Genomic DNA, 20,921 nt, shown 5'->3' with positions numbered 1-20,921 from the left:
CCCGCCCCTTTTATTATTTTATTTATTTATTTATTTATGTTTAACATCTTTATTGGAGTATAATTGCTTTACAGTGGTGTGTTAGTTTCTGCTTTATAACAAAGTGAATCAGCTCACCTATACATATATCCCCATATCCCCTCCCTCTTGCGTCTGCCTCTCACCCTCCCTATCCCACCCCTCTAGGTGGTCACCAAGCACCGAGCTGATCTCCCTGTGCTCTGCGGCTGCTTCCCACTAGCTATCTATTTTACATCTGGTAGTGTATATATTGTGACTTCCCATTTGCTTCAAAGTAAAAGCCAGATGCCAGACAGTGGCTTATCAGTAAGGCCACCAAACATCCGGGTTTGCCTGCTTTAAGATTATTGCCCCAGTGTAATTATTAGTAACACCTCCTTTATCCTTACATGGATTCCAATCTGGACAATAAATTATATGGCCCTTCTACCTGTAAGGCCCTACATGATCTGTCTACCCCTCTCTCAACATACTTCTCTGATCTCACCTTGTATTATCTCCCTGCTTCTTGCTCTGCTGTGATCACTTTGGGCTCCTCAGTGATTCTTGAACTCATGCATGTGCTACTGCCCTAGAACCTTCACATGAGTTTTCTCTCTGCATAATCAACTCCTTCAGGTCTTTGCTTAAATTTTACCTTCTCAAGGAGTTATAGACTGCCCACCCAATTTAAAATTGCCATCACTCACTTCGCCTGCATCCCTGACCCCCTTTATTCTGTCCTGGCATTTCTTATACTTATAAGTATACTATCTCACTTACATATATTTGATATTTATACTGTCTCACTTACATATCTATTATGTTTATTGCTCCTCTCCCCAGCTAGAATATGAACTTCTCCAGGGCAGGGACCTTGTCTTTTTTGTTCTACCATGGAGTAAAAGAGCCCAGAATGCCTCACACATAATAGACACTCCATATATGTTTGTTGAATGAGAGAAACAATAAGTGAAAATTTACATGATCTGTGGCCCATGTCCTCAAAACCTCGCAGGGTGATTGGCTAGCTATAAAGAGCCATGGTGTTAATAGCTGATGGTTTTACAACTCATTCGTTTATTCCTAAGCTAGATATGTTTCATTTTTATTTCCCAAAGTAGTATTGGAACTTTGTGTGGCATAGGATTTGACCATCTTATTACAAATCAGTTTAGGGGCAATTTGGAAGACAGGTAGGTCTTCAGGATCCTTAGAAATAATCCCACAGAAGCAACTATCTGTTTTATCTAAGAGAAAGGCTAATCCTGCAGTAATGGTTCTAAAAGTAAAAAGGAATTGACATTGGCACAATACTCTGTACTTTACAGAGCTCTCTCAATCTTACTATCTTATTTAATTCCAGACCAGTCTTGGGCTTCTCCATTCATTGACTTTGTTTGACCCTCTTCTTATTCCCCCTTGAGGGTTTAATTAAGTTCAACCATATTCTGTCAACTGTTCCAGTTTCAGTGAAATCTTTTGTTATTATAACAAGAAATTATTCTCTCAAATTGAAAACAGAAACAAAACCCATACCCCAAACCACTCTCCTTTTTTTGCCAGAGGGGAAACGCTCCTGTCACTGCGGTAGTTTCTTTCCATCTTCTCCTCATGAGCCTTTCAGATCTTCTGACATTCAGCCCATAATCTTCATCTTCGTACTCAACATTGCCATTCAAATGCTCTGAATGACGCAGATCCTATATCCTACTTGGGGAAAGGTGAGAAACTTCATGAAACAAAAAGAACATGTAGGTTTTCTCTGTTAGCTCTGCTTAATATATAAGAAAATTCAGGATGAGGTAGGGCTATCTGTTACCAACTGTGGGAGGAAATACTAGCTAGAATAGATTTCATGTTAAACCTCCATTGCTTAATTGGGTTCCAGAATAGCTCCTTCGCATCCTCTTGGTGTTGGTGTGGGCGAATTTGGGAGAGGGAGATGATTGGTGAGGAATTGAAAGCTAAACCTAGAATTTCTTTTCATGTTTTAGATCTGATTTTCAGGGAAGGCGTTCTTGCCTCTTTGCAGCCAAGAGAAGAAAAATATCTGTACGGCAACCGAAAGAGGATGGTTTAGGAGCGAGTTCATCTTCTCTCGCATTTCAGTGATAGACACTAACTCAGGACTCTAGAAAATGATTGGTCCATCCATCTTACTCATCTATGCCCGTCCCAGAACCACGAAGTTATGAATCGAGGACTAAGCAAACCTACCTCTGTCTTATCTTCTCCAATTCTAAACTTGGTGAGGTAGAGAGATGACTCTCTCCAGATTGACCCGGGCAAGCTTTGGTGCAGTGACTGACAGTCTCTCTGAGATGAACACCAAGCTGATGATTACCATAAGCCCAGCACAGTAGACAGGGAAAATAAGACATGGTGAAACTGTGAGCATATGTGATACCATCCAGCTAACATAGGATGAACGCGCGTATACTCCCTGTGCTACATGTGGATGAGACAGCCTACAACAGCTGGAATACACTTTGGCCTGCGGGGAGGGTAGGTCTGGAAACCAAGTGGAGCTAGATCCAATGACAGTGATCTCATCCATGGGCAGTGCCCTTTAGATTTTATGGAGATTTTCAGTTCAGTTATCTCACTTGAGCATAGATCATAGAGCAGTTGTTAATAGCCTGGTGTTATAGATAGGACTCAGAGTCAGACGGGTTAGGGAGCTCATGCAGGGCCACAGAGCCAAGAACCAGGTCATTGACTTCGGCCCCCTCTTCACTAAGCATGCTGCCTCCTCTATGGCTAGAAGGTATGAAGGAGGATGCATGTATCCTGATTCACTGTTGTAGAGGAACATTCTGGACTGATCTAGAGCTTAGGCATAAACACAAGCTTAGCTTCAGGAAGGGTCTTATAGTCACATTTCTGCTTATCCCTGCTTTCCCCTTTTGTAATAGGAGCATGCAGGATTTTATCAAGTTATCTGTAGCCTGAGTGTCACTCTCCTTCCTAATTCACATATTCCGTCTTTCCTTCCTCCCTATTTCCCTTTTCTTCTTCCCTCCCTCAAACATTCATTAAGCATATTCTATGTATTAGGCACTACCTAATACATAAAAATCAGGAAAACAAAGATGAATAAAATATTGTTCTTTGTTTCAAGGAATATGTGGTTTATAATGGGAAACAGATTAAAAAACAAATTGCAGTAGAGACAAACAGTGGTGGCCCAGAGGTGAGAATGTTTTATGGGGGGAAGATGTGGGAAGGTTTGGAAAGGCTTCGTGAACATGGAGAGTCAAATGAGTGGGGTCTGGAGGGGTGAGTTGGAGTAGCTCAGACATTATAAGGCAGAGAAAGGACAGTCCATGTTTCTGTGAAGAGTTTAACTATAGTGATGCATTCTGACTTTTACTAGGTTTTATCTACCAATTCACTTTTTATGTATTGTGGACATGTCCTGAGGGTTCATAATTTGATGGCAGAGTGTGGGTCCCTGGTTGAAGCATAGACGATTTCCACGGTAGAAGCCAAAATAAATGGCTAAGACTGGGAGTAAGAATTACACTCTGCTCTTGTTTTATATCCCCAACGAAGGAAATTATTAAGGCCAATGTGTAAATGTAAACACTGGTGGGGGTATCACTTGAAGCCAGTGTACTCCTTGACATTTCTTAAATCAATCTCCCTTAGTTCAACCTAACCTTGTTTCTAAGGTTGTGCTTACCTGTTGCAGGTTAGAATCCTACTTTAGGCACACAAGGGTAAGATTAAGTGATCCTTTGGCTTTTCTAAGGAACATGGGAGGAGCCCAGAGCTGTAGGAAGTCCTTTACTAAGGAAAGTAGTGTAGGACATGCCAGTGAGGACCTAGCGCACCAGGAAGATGTGGTTGTGTCCCTGCTCTTGATTCAAGCAGGTGATATGAAAAAAGAAAAGTCGTTAATATAATCAGACACAGAGTGATATGGTAGGTCTATGGGAGAAAAAACCAAAACAAAACAGGTCTATGAAAACCTTGTGGAACATGGTTGTGAGCTGTACATTATAGAGATGAGTCAGAGTTTCGGATCCTAGGTATTTCACCTACATCAGCTTTCACCTCTGTGTCATTGTATCCATCTAGTCCTATCGCCACTCCTATAGGAAATTTTTTTCTCTGAATAATAAAATTTGCACTTTGTCTTCTGACCGCACCTTCATGTCTCTCTATCCTTCCAGTTCTATCACCCAGTTGTCCCTGCCCTTTGTCTCCTTCTGCTTCATCTGGATCTCCAGTTTGGGACCTGTTTCCTCAGTGCCTATTAGCGCCACCTGTCTTCACTGATTTTTCTATGAAACTTGAATGGCATGGCCCAGAACTTCAATAACTCTTCCCTTATCCTTAATTCTATTGTTCAACCATCCGCTGCTGCAAGATCCTAACCGTCTGCCTTTTTTGAACCTACTTTGGGGTTACTGAGCACTGGTGAAAAGAAAAATCACATAACATGAAGCTTGTGTCGTCATATCTATTTTTTAAATTAATTTTCATTGGAGTATAATTGCTTAACTGTGTTAGTTTCTACTGTACAGCAAAATGAATCAGCCATACATATACATATATCCCCTCCTTTTTGGACTTCTTTTCCATTCAGGTCACCACAGAGCATTGAGTAGATTTCCCTGTGCTATACAGTATGTTCTCATTAGTTATCTATTTTATACGTAGTATCAATAGTATATATTTAAGATCCCCAAACTCAGCTGGGTTTTCACTTCTCAGCAAACTGAAGTAACCTCTCCCCATTATGCCATTGTTTTCCTCCAGAGCGTGTGTCACAAACAGAAATTATTTGGGGAGTGTATTTGTTTCTTGATTGTCTTCCTCCACTGAGGCTCTGTGAAAAAGAACCTTTGTTTATATTATATGCTCCTCTACTCCCAGTGCCTGGTGCATGACAGATGCTTGTTAAACAAATGAACAAGCCTCAGCTTGGATGTCACTATCTCTAGGAATTGTTCCAGAATCCCTGTCTCCTATCAAGTCTGAGTTAGGGATTTTTCCCTTAGCATCCTGTTTCTCTGTCATAGCATTTTCTGTGCCATATTCCCATTGCCTGTTTACTTACCTTTATCTTTCTCTGCATTAGCACCCTCCAGTAGGACTTTTCACAAGGCTGGGAATATTCTATATCCGTGCTGTCCAATGCAGTAGCTACTAGGCATACATGACTGTTGAACATTTAAAAAGTAGCTAGGGACTTCCCTGGCAGTCCAGTGGTTACGACTCTGTGCTTTCCTTAACTGCTGAGGGCCTGAGTTCAATCCCTGGTCAGGGAACTAAGATCCCACAAACCGTGCGGCATGGCCCAAAAAAAAAAAAAAAATGTAGCTAGTGTGACTGAGGAAATACACTTTTGCTTTTATTTGATTTTAATTAATTTTAAATTTAAATAGTCACACATTGTTCATGGTAACCATGTTGGAGAGCACATGCAACTCTAAATTTTAAGCTCTGTGAGGTGAGGGACTGTATCTGTCTGGTTTTCTGTTGTATTTTTCAGGGCCAGCACAGGGCCTGGCATATGACAGGTATCCAACCAAAAGGGCATATAATCCATAGATTTTGTGTTGCTTAGAGGTTGATGCCTTCTATGGTGAGAGGGAGGTGAAATGTGAGAAAATTCTGTTTCAAAATGGGTTGAATATTTGTGCTGATGATTTTAAGAGATTAAGTTCTTATTATTTTGTGTGTGAAAGGTCTTCAAATGTATGCTAGCAATAGTGGCTAGGCTTCAGGTAGTTGAATTTGTGATAGAAATGCTTCTCCTGTCTCAGCTCTCGACTATGTCATAGGAATTTTTTAAAATGTATTTTCATAAATTGTCTGAAGATCTAAAAAATCAGGAAAATGAAGGAGAGCCCTCCTGGGAATGAAAGACTACCTCAGGATGAATTGAGTATTTCTTTTATTTCTCTTCTATGGATGCGTGGTTGTAGCGCCTGCGATTCTTGTGTTAAGAGAATTGATTTGCCAGTCTAGTGATGTGAGCTAACACTTAGTTTGTGCCACTTAACAGGCACTAATCTAAGTGTTTTCTATGCACTGATTTATGTGATTCTCAAGTACTACTATTATCTCCACTTTAGAGATAAGAGAATTAAAGCATAGGATTAGTGACTTGCCCAGTGTTACTCAGTTCAGTGGGGAAAGGAGGATTTGAACCCAGGCACCCTGGTTCAAAATCCACTTTCACTTATGTTGCCTCTTGTATAATCACTTGTGTCTCTCTATACTTCTCATAACTCTAGACAGGTTTGCTATGGCTGTGAAATTTGTGTGTGCATGTGTGGTGAGTGTTTCCTGAAGAAGGTAGTTCTGTGTTACAGCCTGGGACATGAGGGGACCGGAATGCACAAGGCCTGGGGTGATGTAACCGTGGGCCAGTGGAAAAGAATTCACCTTGGGATTAGAAGCCACTGTGTTCTCACTTATGGAGTTTGGGGAAATGTTACTCACCTCATTTGGTTATGAAAATTACATGTACTATGTATTTGAAAGGGCTTTATAAAGTGTAAAAGGCTCCATCAGGGTGGGTACCTAAGAATATAAAACATTGGCACAGTGACCTTTAAGGAATGCCAGATCTCAGAGATAACACAGCTACAGGACTTAGTGGTTTGCCTAAGATTTGGGGAGAATTCTCACTTTTCTATATCCTGCAGTTCAAGGGTTCATCCTCTTGGAGGGTGAAAGAGAGGCCTGAGGGCTTTCTTGCAATTTCGGATTTTCTGTGTCTTAGAGTTGCTTCAATCCCGGAACAACCTAATGTCTTGGAAATCACCCAGATCACAAGCAGGAAAGGGATTAAAGGATGAAGGGAAGTGGTGGTGGTGGTGGTGGTGGTGGTGTGTGTGTGTGTGTGTGTGTGTGTGTGTGTCTGTGTGTGTATGACTAAAGGCCAATGCAGTCCCCTTGTAGCCCCTCCAGGAGACAAAATCTTCAAGCAGCCCATTTATATATACCTCTGCTCTCATGGCTGGTAGCACCTACAAAGAGTTACATGCATTCTTGGCTGGTTCCCACTCCGATGCTTTAGTGAGTAGCACTCTGTCACCATGGTCTGTCTGCCTGAGAGTACCACTTGCAGTTCTGGTTGTGATCATACTTCAAGGAGGCACTAGTAGGCCATAGAAGTCAGGAAAAGTTTAGAGAGGTTGCCTTAGGAAGCCATAGTTTTAAAATGTCTCTTAGAGCTGGAAAAGGAGACTGTGGGTAAGTAGCATCAAAAGCCATTAAAATTTTTTGAAATAAAAATAAATGGCAGTTTATTTATTAGATTCTAGATTATTATTTCCCTGATATACATGGCACAACTGACACTGATTAAGCTCATACCATGAATTAGCCATTGCAATAGGTCATACTGACATATTATCCTATTTCTCTTCACAACATCCCTGCAAGGGGGACATTATATCTTTGGCAGATAGGACTCAGAGAGGCTAAGTAACATGCCCAAGGTCATTGGCTAGTGAATGAGAGAAACCAAGAAATGAAGATGTGAAAATATTTTTAAGTTCCTGCCCTTTCCACTACACCAAGTTGCCTCTTTTAAATCTCAAATGAGAAGATGTGGGTGGGCACTAAAGTTAAAAACTAGTTAAAGGAGGACCTTTTCAGCGAGTAGTAACACTCTGGATGGATATCATCACAGTTGTACATTAGTTTCAAAAGAAAGCTTATGTTGTATCAGGAACCAGCCCTCTTTCCTTTGGTAGAAGAGCCTTCTTAGAGTCCAGACCTACTCTACTAAGACACATTACAATCTGGTTTATTGTAACAGGGGAGATTTTATAAAATTGGGCTGGTGTGATATGATGGCTCAATTTTATTGAGATTTAATAAATGAGATGCTAGTCCAATTCCATATGCTCTGCAAATTCTTCTCAATTTAGTCCCCTCCTATCATCATAATAGCTTTGACTTGAAAATGAACACCTATGGTCATCATTATAAAGTACAAATTGAAGCTGTAATGTTTTCCTTTTCAGTGTTCCTATCTCCTTCATAGGGAATTCTTGGTAGCGTACAATGTATGATATTCCAATTAAGTTATTTAAATTTTAAATGCTTCTAGCCATTATAGATTTCCAGGCATCCATTATGATATTTTAAGTGTAGCTCTTTCCACTTCAAAGCAAGTGTCGTACCTTAAAGATCTCAAGTTACGTACACTTTCGATATTAGACAGAGTAAACTAGGTACCATTCAACATAGGCTGTAAAGGAAGAAGACAAAGAAAGGTGCAGAATATAGTAGAGAGTATTCTAGAGAACTTAGCTGGGAAAATAGAGATCACCAAGGAAGCTGTCATGTAAACAGAGAAGCCCTGTATGCTGCGATGGCAGACTCTGGGCATGGGTGCTTCTTCCCTCTCTCTTCCCAAGCTCTTGGCACAGACAGAGTTCACTGCTCAGCTGCATTCTTAGAAAGTGTCTCAAAACAGAGCTCATGTCAGCCTGGAGGGGTGGGATGGGGAGAGTGGGAGGGAGGGAGACGCAAGAGGGAAGACATATGGGAACATATGTATATGTATAGCTGATTCACTTTGTTATAAAGCAGAAACTAACACACCATTGTAAAGCAATTATACCCCAATAAAGATGTTTTAAAAATAAAAAAATAAAACAAAAAAAAAAAAACAGAGCTCACGCAGCCACCAACTGATTGGAGTTGACATTCTCCATCCAACCTCTTTGTTTTTTCCTGCCTTGAGGGAAGGATTGAATTATTTTATAAATCCCTTAGGATTTATACAGAGGAAAAGAGAGAGGGCAGATTCAGAGTTTTCTGCTCTCTGATATAGATTGACTAAATGATGGTTGATTATAAAACATGTATAACAAAGTACTACTCTTTCCATTTTTTTATTAGCTCATAGCCAGCAAGGAAATTGATCTGAAAGGATTTTCCCAGAAGTGTCAGGAGTGCTTGCCTCTGTGGGGTTATGAGCATTGTTTTTCTTGTCTACTTTTGTTTGGCTATATTTTCTGATCTTCAGTAATGATTTAAATTGTTCTGTCACAGCAACAAAAAGAAAAAAAACCCGAGCTTAATGAAAGAAATAGTAAAATATATTTTTTTTGATAGGTTGTTTTACCTTTTTTGCTAGCACAAGCAGGCTAGAACGAGAATAACACTGAAAATACATTAGACACACAAAATGAAAAGGTAGAACAGAATCCTCAATTTTGGAAAAGTTATTTTAAAAATGTAAACCATCATAAATAATTGTAAAAGAGCTTCATGGTATGCCAAGTTACCCATACTAAAAAAAGAGAATATTTGATGTCTTAAAATTGTTAACTACTGCATAGATACACAAAATAATATTTATAAGCACATGTTTAAGATGCAGACGTATAAAAGCACAACAAATACCTGTGTACCCACCACCCAATTAATTTATGAAATAGAATATGATCATTAGCTCCAAAGCCCCATGTGCCTCTCCAGTCCCATTCACTTCCCACTCCCCTGAAGTAACTACTTTTCTGAATTTGGAGGTTTTATCCCTTTGCTTTTCTTTTAAGTTTTGTATCAGTAAACAATATATTGTTCAATTTGTACATTTTATACCTTAAATACATGAAATCATATTATGTATATTCTGCAACTTGCTAAGATTCATTCACGTTGTTTTAACTGTAGTTCACTTTTGCAGTCGTGTAATTTTCCACTACATGAATATATCACAATTTATTTGTCCATTTTACTGTTGGTCACTTTATTATTTTTAAAAATAAATTTATTTATTTATTTTTGGCTGCATTGGGTCTTCGTTGCTGCACGCGGACTTACTCTAGTTGCAGTGAGCAGGGGCTACTCTTCATTGTGGTACACGGACTTCTCATTGCAGTGGCTTCTCTTGTTGCAGAACACGGACTCTAGGCGCATGGGCTTCAGTAGTTGTGGCACATGGGCTCGGTAGTTGTGGCTCGCGGGCTCTAGAGCACAGGCTCAGTAGGTGTGGCGCATGGGCTTAGTTGCTCCACGGCATGTGGGATCTTCCTGGACCAGGGCTCGAACCTGTGTCCCCTGAATTGGCAGGCGGATTCTTAGCCACTGAGCCACCAGGGAAGCCCCTGGTTGGTGATTTTTTATTTCTTTATTTCTTTTTGCTTTAACAAACAGGGCTGCTAAGAAGTTTTTCTAGCATGGGGACTGCTGTATCATAGGATATGTGTATCTTCAAAATTACTTGATAATGCCACATTATGATCCAAACAATTTATACTTCCTTATACTTCTGCAGTGGATAAGACTACTTACTGGGGGACTTTCCTGGCAGCCCAGTGGTTAGGACTCATGCTTCCAATGCAGGGGGCATGGGTTTGATCCCTGGTTGGGGGCTAAGAGCCCACATGCTGTGCAGCATGGCAAAAATTTTTTAAAAAATTAAAAATTAAAAAAAAACTAATTTCCATTTATCCATGTCCTCACCAATGTTTGGTTTGTCAAATTTTAATACTTGCTTTTCTGGTGGTGGTTAAGTGGCATCTCACTGTGGTTTAAATTTTCATTTCCCTGGTTACCATTGATGAGTTTAAGCGCCTTTTCACATATTAGTTTGCCAGTTGTGTTTCTTCACATGTAAAGTGCTGCTCTAATCTTCTGCTCATGTATCTATTGGGTTGTTTGTCTTTTTCTTATAGATTTATGGGACTTCTCCGTATACTCTGGATACTAAACCTCTGTCGGCTGTATGGGCCTTCACATGTCTCCTCCCAATTTTTAGATTATTTTTCCACTTTCTCTGATGTTTTCGTCAACAGAAGGTCCCAATTTTAATATAATTTATCTGATCAACTTTTCCTTCATGATTTTCATTCTGTACCCTTTACAACTCCTCTGTCATGAATTTATTGTTGTATGTGCTCTTCTAAAAGTGTTATGGTATTTTCTTTCTCAGTTAAGTTTTCGATCCACTTGAAGCTGATTTATGTGTAATGTTTTTTCATTTCATATGGAACTATGAGAATGACTATTAATATGGTCCTTTCCTGTCAATTATACATTTGATGTTTTCTTTCTATATTCCAAAACTTAAATTTATGAAAGTTGATTTTGCAAATTTAATGTGCATATTTTTCTGGTCCTTTTAGGCTATGTGAGATATCTATTGTGTTTACCAGTACATATAAGCTTTCCCTTGAATCTTTGTGTTTTCAGCAAATCTGGTGCTTGCTTCTGAGTGAATGATGAAAAAGCTCCATCAGAACAGAATCCTGTGGCATGCCTCTCCAGATTGTTCTTCCAAGCTGAATTGTATTCACAAATCAAAACTCTAGAGATGTACCTTTTAAAGCAGCTACAAATCCACTAATCAATATCATCCACTTATTTTTTCTAGGTAATCTGTAGCAAATATTAAATACATTCCCCAACTCCCCGCCACCACCACTGCAGAATCTAATGTGTCTGGCTACATCCCTCCACTGACCCTCAGGAAATTCAGATGCCTTTTAATATTGTATAGCCAGGGAGGTAAATCAAAATAATATGCTAGACCTTGTGGAATTACATATGCCATCACTAATACTCCCTTCCATTTGTAAATGTCATGGAGCTGTGTGTGTGCATGTGTGTGTGTGTGTGTGTGTGTGTGTGTGTGTTAATGTCTTTCCAGTAATTTATTTATGCAGAAGCAGATTGGTATTTGGTTAAAATTTTAGGCTCTAGAGAATAATTACCTGGGATCAAATTCTTACCCTCTATTTATACCTTTGTAACGTCAGGCAAGGAACCTATCCTCTTCACACTCTAGTGTCTCACTCTGAGCATAGACACTGTGATTGATCCTATCCTTAGGTTGTGGTTGGGCCTGGAGAATACAGGGACATGAGGATACACTGTCCCCCTCTCAGCTGCCTGCATGGGGCAGTGTTCCCACCCCTCCTCCAGCTTCACTATGTTTTACCCCTCCCCCAGAAGATTAGAGCTTCTCACTGCTTCAGTCTGATAATGTAAGGTGGGCAGAGAATGGGAGCCAGTCTCTAATCTGTATAATTGTGGGGCATGTTTGGTGGGGTTTAACTTATGCTCTGCCTAATTAGGGCTAAAACTGTTATGTGCCATCACAAACTCCAGCTGAACATATATTCATGAAATTTGGGACTTATCGTATATATTATGTGGTAACTTACTGTTTTCAGATAACGCAACATGGTGAACCATTTCCTGCGTCATATTCTTCAATACCATTCTTAGTTTTGTTCAGAAAATATTTTCGTATTTTACTGTTAAAATTGCGTTAGGAGGAATAACCATTTCTTTAAATCTGAGATCACATTTTTATTTCTTAAGGTAAATGCCAGGAGGTGGATTGCTAGATGATAATTATTTGCTCTCTTTTGTGAAGAATCTTTAATTCACTATAAGATCCAGACTGACCTAAGGATTTCACTTTTTAATCATTTCCTTCCTTAATTTGAATGAAAGAAATAGAGCTATTTTTAGGGTATGTGTCTGTGGACAAATCACCCTCGTTGCTTCCTGTTACATTGCATAATTTCAGGGATGCCATTTGTTTTTTATTCTATGTGTCCTTGAAGCCCCTCCATGACAGAACACAACTAGAGGTGACACCAGGTTAAATGGTCACCTCTTAAAGAGGACCTTTTCAACGGAGAGGGACAAAGCCAGTTTTGCTTTGGCAATTACTGGCATTTGATGAACATACACACACACACACACACACACACACACACCGATATACACACACTTGCATATCATTTATTGGTACCTCTCTTATACTTCAGCCTTCTAAGTTATTTTCCAAATAAAAGGGCATCCGGAGAGGAAAACCTTAAACTGGCTGCTTTGGTTCGTGCCATCCAGATTGCTCCCAAAATAGAGATAATGAGGATATATGTAATGATTGTGTTTTGTTTCTTTTTCCATCTAAGATTGTGTCTTTATTGTTGTTCTTTCTTTTTTTTTTAACATCTTTATTGGAGTCTAATTGCTTTACAATGGTGTGTTAGTTTCTGCTGTATAACAAACTGAATCAGCTATATGTATATATATATATATCCCCATATCTCCTCCCTCTTGCATCTCCCTCCCACCCTCCCTATCCCACCCCTCTAGGTGGTCACAAAGCACCGAGCTGATCTCCCTGTGCTATGCCACTGCTTCCCACTAGCTGTCTATTTTACATTTGGTAGTGTATATATGTTCATGCCACTCTCTCAGTTCGTCTCACCTTCCCCTTCCCCTCTCCCCGTGTCCTCAAGTCCATTCTCTACGTCTGTGTCTTTATTCCTGTCCTGCCCCTAGGTTCTTCAGAACCCTTTTTTTTTAGATTCCTATATATGTGTTAGCATACGGTATTTGTTTTTCTCTTTCTGACTTACTTCAGTATGTATGATAGACTCTAGGTCCATCCACCTCACTAAAAATAACTCAATTTTGTTTCTTTTTATGGCTGAGTAATATTCCATTGTATATACATGCCACATCTTCTTTATCCATTCATCTGTCAATGGACACTTAGGTTGCTTCCATGACCTGGCTATTGTAAACAGAGCTGCAATGAACATTGTGGTACATGACTGTTTTTGAATTAGGTTTTCTCAGGGTATATGCCCAGTAGTGGGATTGCTGGGTCATATGGTAGTTCTAGTTTTAGCTTTTTAGGGAACCTTCATACTGTTCTCCATAGTGGCTGTATCAATTTACATTCCCACCAACAGCGCAAGAGGGTTCCCTTTTCTCCACACCCTCTCCAGTATTTATTGTTCGTAGATTTTTTGATGATGGCCATTCTGACTGGTGGGAGGTGATACCTCACTGTAGTTTTGATTTGCATTTCTCTAATGATTAGTGATGTAATGACTGTGTTTTATAAGTATATAATTTTATTCATGGTGTCTACCCTCAGGCATATAGGACGGTCTTGTAACTTGTGAATCTTTAAGGCTCACAGGAGTTCTTCCTCTTCTTCCTTGATGGGAATAATGAAAAGGGACCCAGCCTATAATATAAAAAAGGGAAGACAGAACCTGCCAAGTCATACCATGACAGAAGTGTCACTGTGGACGGATTCTGCCCTGGTTTTTTCAGGGGTCATAACAACACGTGATATTAATTTGATTGAAGAAAAACTTTTCTGTCCTCTACACCTGTGAGATCAAGAATGTCTGGATATAGAAACTTTAACCTCTATCCCATCATTCTTTTCTCTAGCTCTGCTATTTAAGTTACTTTATCTTGTATTAATTATTTTTTACTGTCTTCCTAAGTTCAACATTTCCTTAGGACCACGCAAACTAAGTTTTATAAGTTTAACATTGGGATTGAGTTTTCTCATGTAACAGTCATTCATCTTTCCTGATGACAGTCTGTACCTTTATTCCCATGTCTCCATTCAAAGAAGAAACTAAAAGGGAAAGAAGGTCAAAAGGAAGTTACTGAATAAGAGGGATTCCAGGAGGGATTTGAGCTTGAGTCTTTGAGAATGAGACACTTCATGCTAATGTGGATAATTGGAGTGAGTTTCTTCCTAGCGAAAAATTTTAGCTTAAAAGAGAACTTTACCCCAAAGAGGAATCAACAATTACTGTCCCAAGGTTCCCTAGAGTTGAACCATTCCTTGCATATGTTTGATGCTGATACTGATGGAAAAGGCCTGTATCCCTAATCACCATATCAAAACAGTAGATGAACAGCTCAAGGTCAAAATGAAAACAAACAAATAACCTTCAAACACAACCTTGTAGGAAAGATTGTAAGAGTTTTCACTATGAAGTTTTAAGGTAAAGTTTTGGACTTGGTCTGAAGTGACCATAGAAAACATTTAATTACATCCTTTTATTTAGAGATTAAAAAACTGAAGGACAAGGAATTTAAGTGGCATGATGGCGATTACAAAGTTATGAAATGTGAAGTGGGCACATACTCTAGCAGCATATGAGGACTGATTCATTGGTCCCCAATTCATATATGACTTTTACCTTCTGGTATGTTTCTGAACTTTATATCCATGTGCTTTTCTGATATATATCTTTACCCTGCACTCCTGCACCTTATTTAAAGTGACAGTATTTGTGAGTATGATTCAAGTTAAGAGTTGAGTATTATCTTAGGTTGGTTGTCTGAGAAACAGACTCCAAGATTTGCCTGTGGGAGGCTTATTAGAGGATGCTCTTGGAAACACTTGAAAGGAGAGAGGGAAGCAGCTTGGGCAGAGGAAGAAGTTGAACCGCGGTGCAATTGTAATGGGGATGCAGCCAATCCCTCTGTTACTTTAGAGTTGAGATGGCTTCTAGTGGTCTCTAACTAACTGAGGCAGGAGGGCTGGAACTTTGAACCTGTCCATACGAGAGTGTAACCTTGGGCAAGGCAGCTTCCTTCAGCCTTGAGCAATCCCAGAAGACAAACTCAGCTGTCAGCAGCCAATACTCCTGGAGGAATAAATGCTTTCCTTGTGGGGTTTGGGGATCTGGGTGGTGTTTTCCAGCCTCCAGTTCTGTTATTGTGATATTGTGATTCTGGCACCCAGGAAAATGCCCCTGAGTAGTCTTTTTTGGTCCAGGCTGGCACATAATTTAAAGAACTAAGCAGAGGGCCTTGTGTTTTGTTTTGCATTCAGCTACGCTGAGAGTAAAAGAATAGAACTAGGAAAAGAACTTCTTAAGGAAGAGACAGATAGCAAGACTCAGTAAGGATGCCTGCATATAGTGGAGCTGTACAAGCAACCCCAAATTGCTACATCTTTAAGCAAGACATATGCTATATATTTGCCTCCTGTTGATCCACGTGGTTTTTATCCTGCTGGTCACTGAGCTGTACTTCTTCATATTGCCACGAGAGGGCAGTGTTTTATAATCTTTAAGAGCTTGGCTCTGGCTTCACAAGGCTGAAGTTCAAACCCTATTACTGCTACTCATTAGTTGTATGATTTGGGGCCGGTCACAAAACACCTCTAAGCCTCTATTTTCTCATCTATAAAGTGGGGGTAATAGTCATGCTTACTTTGCACAGTTAGGATTATTAATTTAAACAATACTTGTATGTACCCAGGTCGGTGAGTGGCTCAGAGATAGCCCATCACCCAGGCCAGGAGTTTCTATGAAAACCTTGTCCTTCTCATATGTATGACAATCCTTAGCCAGGATACTGTGTTATGTTTCAAGAAAAGGCAAAGGAAGGAAGATGTAGTGAGTTGGATGATGGACTAAGATCAAGTGTGAGAATGGAGATAAGCTTAAAAATAGCTACTTTTATCCAACAATACGTAGGAGAAAATCTGCAGCTGATATTTGGACACTATAGTTTCATTGAGGTTGGGGTTTGGTGGAGGGACATAGTTGCCTTTTTGGAAGCATATGTTCGGGGATATAATTGGGAAAACCGGTGTGAAACTTTAGGTCATTTCCTTGACATTATGAAACAATAAACATCAGGCCCAACTGACTCATGAGGCTCCTAGTACCTGGTGTATCTTCATCCCATGATTCTAAGGCATGTACAATGGCCACATGGCCAGGAAGATGTAGGATCCAGGTGTCAGAGACACAACTTTTATGTCCCACATATACACACATCATTCCATTTTTCAGAGCCCATTCAATCACTCCAGAACCTCAGCTATGCTTGATAATGTCAAAGTAACCCTATGCTTTTTCTATCCCTCCTCCCCTTCTTCCTGCCTACTTGATGTCCCAATTAGGGTCACTCTCCTGGCTTATCACCAGTTGCATTAACTTTTTCTATCATTTTGTAATTTTCCATCATCCACTGTGGTAAATGAGAAGTAGGAAAGGGACAAGAGTAAATTGGAACATTTCCGATTATGCAGGAAACCTCAGGGATCAAAGGACCGCTTAGCACTGAAGAAATGTACCCAACTGTGCTGCATGTCACTATTAAATTCAAAAGCAGACTCTTGAGAATGAAGAGAAAGCCTGCAGTTGCTTTTCATAACACACAAATGGTTTGACAGGTTATTACCATTAAAAATTCATTAATAAATGATTAATATAAATGTTGGAATATAAATACCAAAATCACCATCCTGATCCCCCTGTTTTTGTCTTCAGGTGCCCTTCTGCAGTTCAGTACGAGGACGGTTCCTTCAGGCAGGCTTCCCATAGATATTGAAAGGTTAACTTACTATCAGGTATGGTGATCATTTTTATTTTTTTATCACAACCTCACCTGACTACCATCACCCCTGAATCAGCCTTGTCCCTAATATTGTCAGTATTTATGAAATTGACTAGATGTAGGGGTCAAGGAAGAGGGAAGAATTGGAGATGACTATGAAGTTTGGAGCCTAGGTCACTGGGAGGATTGTGGTTCCATTAACAGTAAAAGCAGAATCAGAATGAGATGGTACTTAGGGGCCCAAGATAATCACTGATTTAGGATATGTTGAGTGTGAGTTTTTCATTATACATTTGGATAGAAATGACTTTTAGGGTGGCAGGTTTGTGGAGGATCTGGGTCCTTTGGGTTTGGAATTATTTTTTACACAAGTGCCTGAGAATCCCATATTTAATGAATGTGCATTGAAGTCTTACTCGATTCCAGTCCCAGTGTTGATTTTTTTTTCTTTTGTTTTTAAACAAGACAGATTCAGTTTCTACCCCTACAGAGTTTATATCTCAGGGAAGAAGGCAGATATTAGGCATTAAACAACATGATGAGGGTAATAATATGGATGATACTAATAATAATGCACAGTGTTTGCCAAGTGCTTTCTGTCTTTCAATTACTATGCTTAGTGCCTTAAGTACTTGAACTTTTTAAATTTTCACAGCACCTGCATGGATTAGGCACTGTCGGTCTCCAGTGGGGTAAGAGACTTTCCCAAGCTCACACAGGTGGTGGAGCGGGAATTCTAACTGTGCAGAGCCAGAGCCCAGGCACTTCTGCGCGCAATGTCGATATATGGGAAGTCCTGGGTTTTATGGGGATGGACGGTTGGAGTACTTAACCCAAATTTAGGCTGGGAGGACTTGAAAATAATTTTGGAGAAAGTGAAATATAAAGAGAGATCTGGAGGTGAATAGGAATTAACCAAATGAAGGACGAGGGTGAAATGGAGGGCAGGTATGGTCAGGGTAGCCTGAGCTTAGTCTATCGGGACAGAGGGATGTGGGGAAAGGCCTGGCCACAGAGCATTATGGATAAGATGACCAGGGAGAGAACAGAAAGATGACCACACACCACGAACAAAGGGCCCGTGTTCACAAGGTAGGAAGAGAAGGAGGCCCTGAGAATATGATTTAGAAGCTGGAAGAGCCTTAGGATCGACTCTCAGGCTTTTATTATTGCCTCGCTTGTGTTACATTTTTACCTACTGTCTGTTTCAGGTTATTGTGACTCAACGTAAACAGGGGAAACCAGACTAAAATTATGGAATGAGGGGTAAATGGAGGAAATGACTAATTACCTAATGACTGTTTCTAGAAGGGTTTGCTGGGTCTGAACCCCACCCTTCTTGAAACACTCTCTGTCTTGCCTTCCAGAGCCGCGCCAGCTGTTGCTTCTTTTCCAGCCTGCTCTGGCCTTTCTTTGTAAGTCTCCCTTGCTGACTCTTCCTCTTCTGCCCAGCCACTTCCTGTCTGGGCTCTCTGTGGCTCCAAGGCCCACACTGTCTTCACTCAGCCTGACGATCTCAACCTGTTCTACAGCATCGATTGCCGTCTGTATTCTGATGCTGTCCATTTTATTATCTGGAGTTCTGACCTTTCATCTAAGCTCCAGGGTCATCTATGCAATTAAATCTCCATTTACATCTCACAGGAACCTCAAACTCAAGACTTCTAGCACTCAAGCCATGTCTCTTCACCTGTCCTGATGTACCCCACCTCCAGTGCTCTTATTCTCTGTAATGACGCCCCCATCATTCACCCCATCATTCACCTATGCTCTTGAGCCAGAAATCCGTGAGTGATGAATGACTCCTATGTCTTTTGAATGGGTTTACAGCAGACGTGTCATATTCGCGGTTGCCCAACATCTTTTAAATAATTCACATGTAACAATTCCCACCTCCCAGCTCAGAATTCAGACTCTCAAGTTCTCTTGCAGCCCAGCTGGATACATGTGGCATAGGTTTGCCCTGTCACCTGCTTCCAAATGAGGCTTGATTTGGAAGTCCTCAGCAGGAGAACCAGGATGCACATGGGGCTTCCCTCTTGCTGATACAGCTGTTTTCAAAGATGTGTGGGTTTTAGGCGAATGCAGCAACCCAAAGGTCAACTTCCTGATATGGAAGTGGCATTCGTACTGCAGATTTCGTGAATGAGGTGAAGTCAGGTCTTGACGTCTTGTGTGCAGTGGCAGAAGCACTGAGCTTGCTCTTTCAGAGCAGTTTTGCTGCCTGGCTTGGAGTGTGTGAATATGGGCGGGGTAAGGAGGTGTGCAAAGCATGCGGCATTTTTTGTTTGCGTGAGTTTAGACTTGATTTTGCTCCTTCAGCCTTCCCAATGATCTGAGAGGTTACTATCCTTTAATAAAGCCCCTCCAATTCATTAAATCATCACATTGTACAACAAATTGAAAAAAAAAGTACAGCTAGCCATAGTCGATTGTGTTATTTGCAGTAAGAATCTTGAACAGTCTGAAGTTGTGGCTTCCTCTCTGGTAGAACATTTATCTGTGTGTTGAGCTGTGTGAGAGCTGAGGGGAAGGATGTGGTGAGAAAGACCTAGAAACGGTGGTTGTGGGTGAGTGCAGAGCCTGCCCCTCTAGGGTTTCTTTATTTGATCTGTCTGTACTCCTAAAAAAAAGGCTTTCTGTATATTGGTGTGTCAAGTCTATAAATTATGTGCAGATATTCCATAAGGCAGGGCAGAGTGATAGAAAGGAAATGGGCATTTAACTGAGTTTAAATTCTGTCTCCACCACTGACTAGCTGGGTACCCTTGAACAAGAGCCTTAACGCCTTTCAGTTTCAGTTCCCTCATCGATGAGGTGCCGTTAATGTATTTACACATAGTGTGTTGTGAGGTTACATGAGATAACCTATGGAAGGCCCTACCACTTAAAGGCTAGTGATAAAGGTTAGCTCTCTGTGCCAGAGGCAATCAGGGACCCCAGGGAATAGATGACTTGTTGACTCTACATGGACAGTCCTTGAAATGGACTATTCCATTCTGCTGACCTGGGATTCTATTTTTTGTATTCCCACTTATTGAAATCTGATTCTTTCTGATAGGACCAGCCCAAATGCCCTTTTTCCCTAATGGAAACTTCCCAAATTCTCTTAGCTGGAAGTAGTTAATTCTACTTATAAAATACTATTATATCTTAATGTAGGTTGTGTTTGAACTTTTGTGTAAAATTAATAGATCCTTAGGAAAAGCAAGTGGAAAGATTCTGATACTTTAATCAGCATCTAGTAGAGCCCCTTATGTTTTAATTTAATCTTTTAACATTTTTTTATTATTTATTAATTGAAATATAGTTGATTTACAATGTTGTGTTAGTTTCAGGTGTACAGCACAGTGATTCAGAATATATATATATGTACATGTATATATACACACACACACACACACACACACACACATATATATATATATATTCTTTTTCAGATCCTTTTCCCTTATAGGTTATCACAAACTATTGAGCAGAATTCCCTGTGCTGTACAGTAGATCCTTTCTGGTTATCTATTTTATACATAGCAGTGTGTGTATGTTAATCCCAAGCTCCTAAATTATCCCTCCCCGGGAATAATTGGTGACCACAAGTTTGTTTTATATGAAACCCTTTTTCTTGTACATTGTGAGAGCCCCACATCTCACAAATACATGTGATTCCTTCCTTCCATTTCCCCAATACAGTCATTTCAAAAATTTTCAAAAAATTTTTGGCCAAATCAATGTTTGGTATTTTATATTACTATGACTATGTAAATAAAACTCACAGGTAAGCTATATACTGTATTGTGTTCCTT

Source organism: Phocoena sinus, chromosome 1, assembly GCF_008692025.1.
Source record: "Phocoena sinus isolate mPhoSin1 chromosome 1, mPhoSin1.pri, whole genome shotgun sequence".
Classification (NCBI taxonomy): domain Eukaryota; kingdom Metazoa; phylum Chordata; class Mammalia; order Artiodactyla; family Phocoenidae; genus Phocoena; species Phocoena sinus.
Note: the sequence above shows the minus strand (reverse complement) of the source record.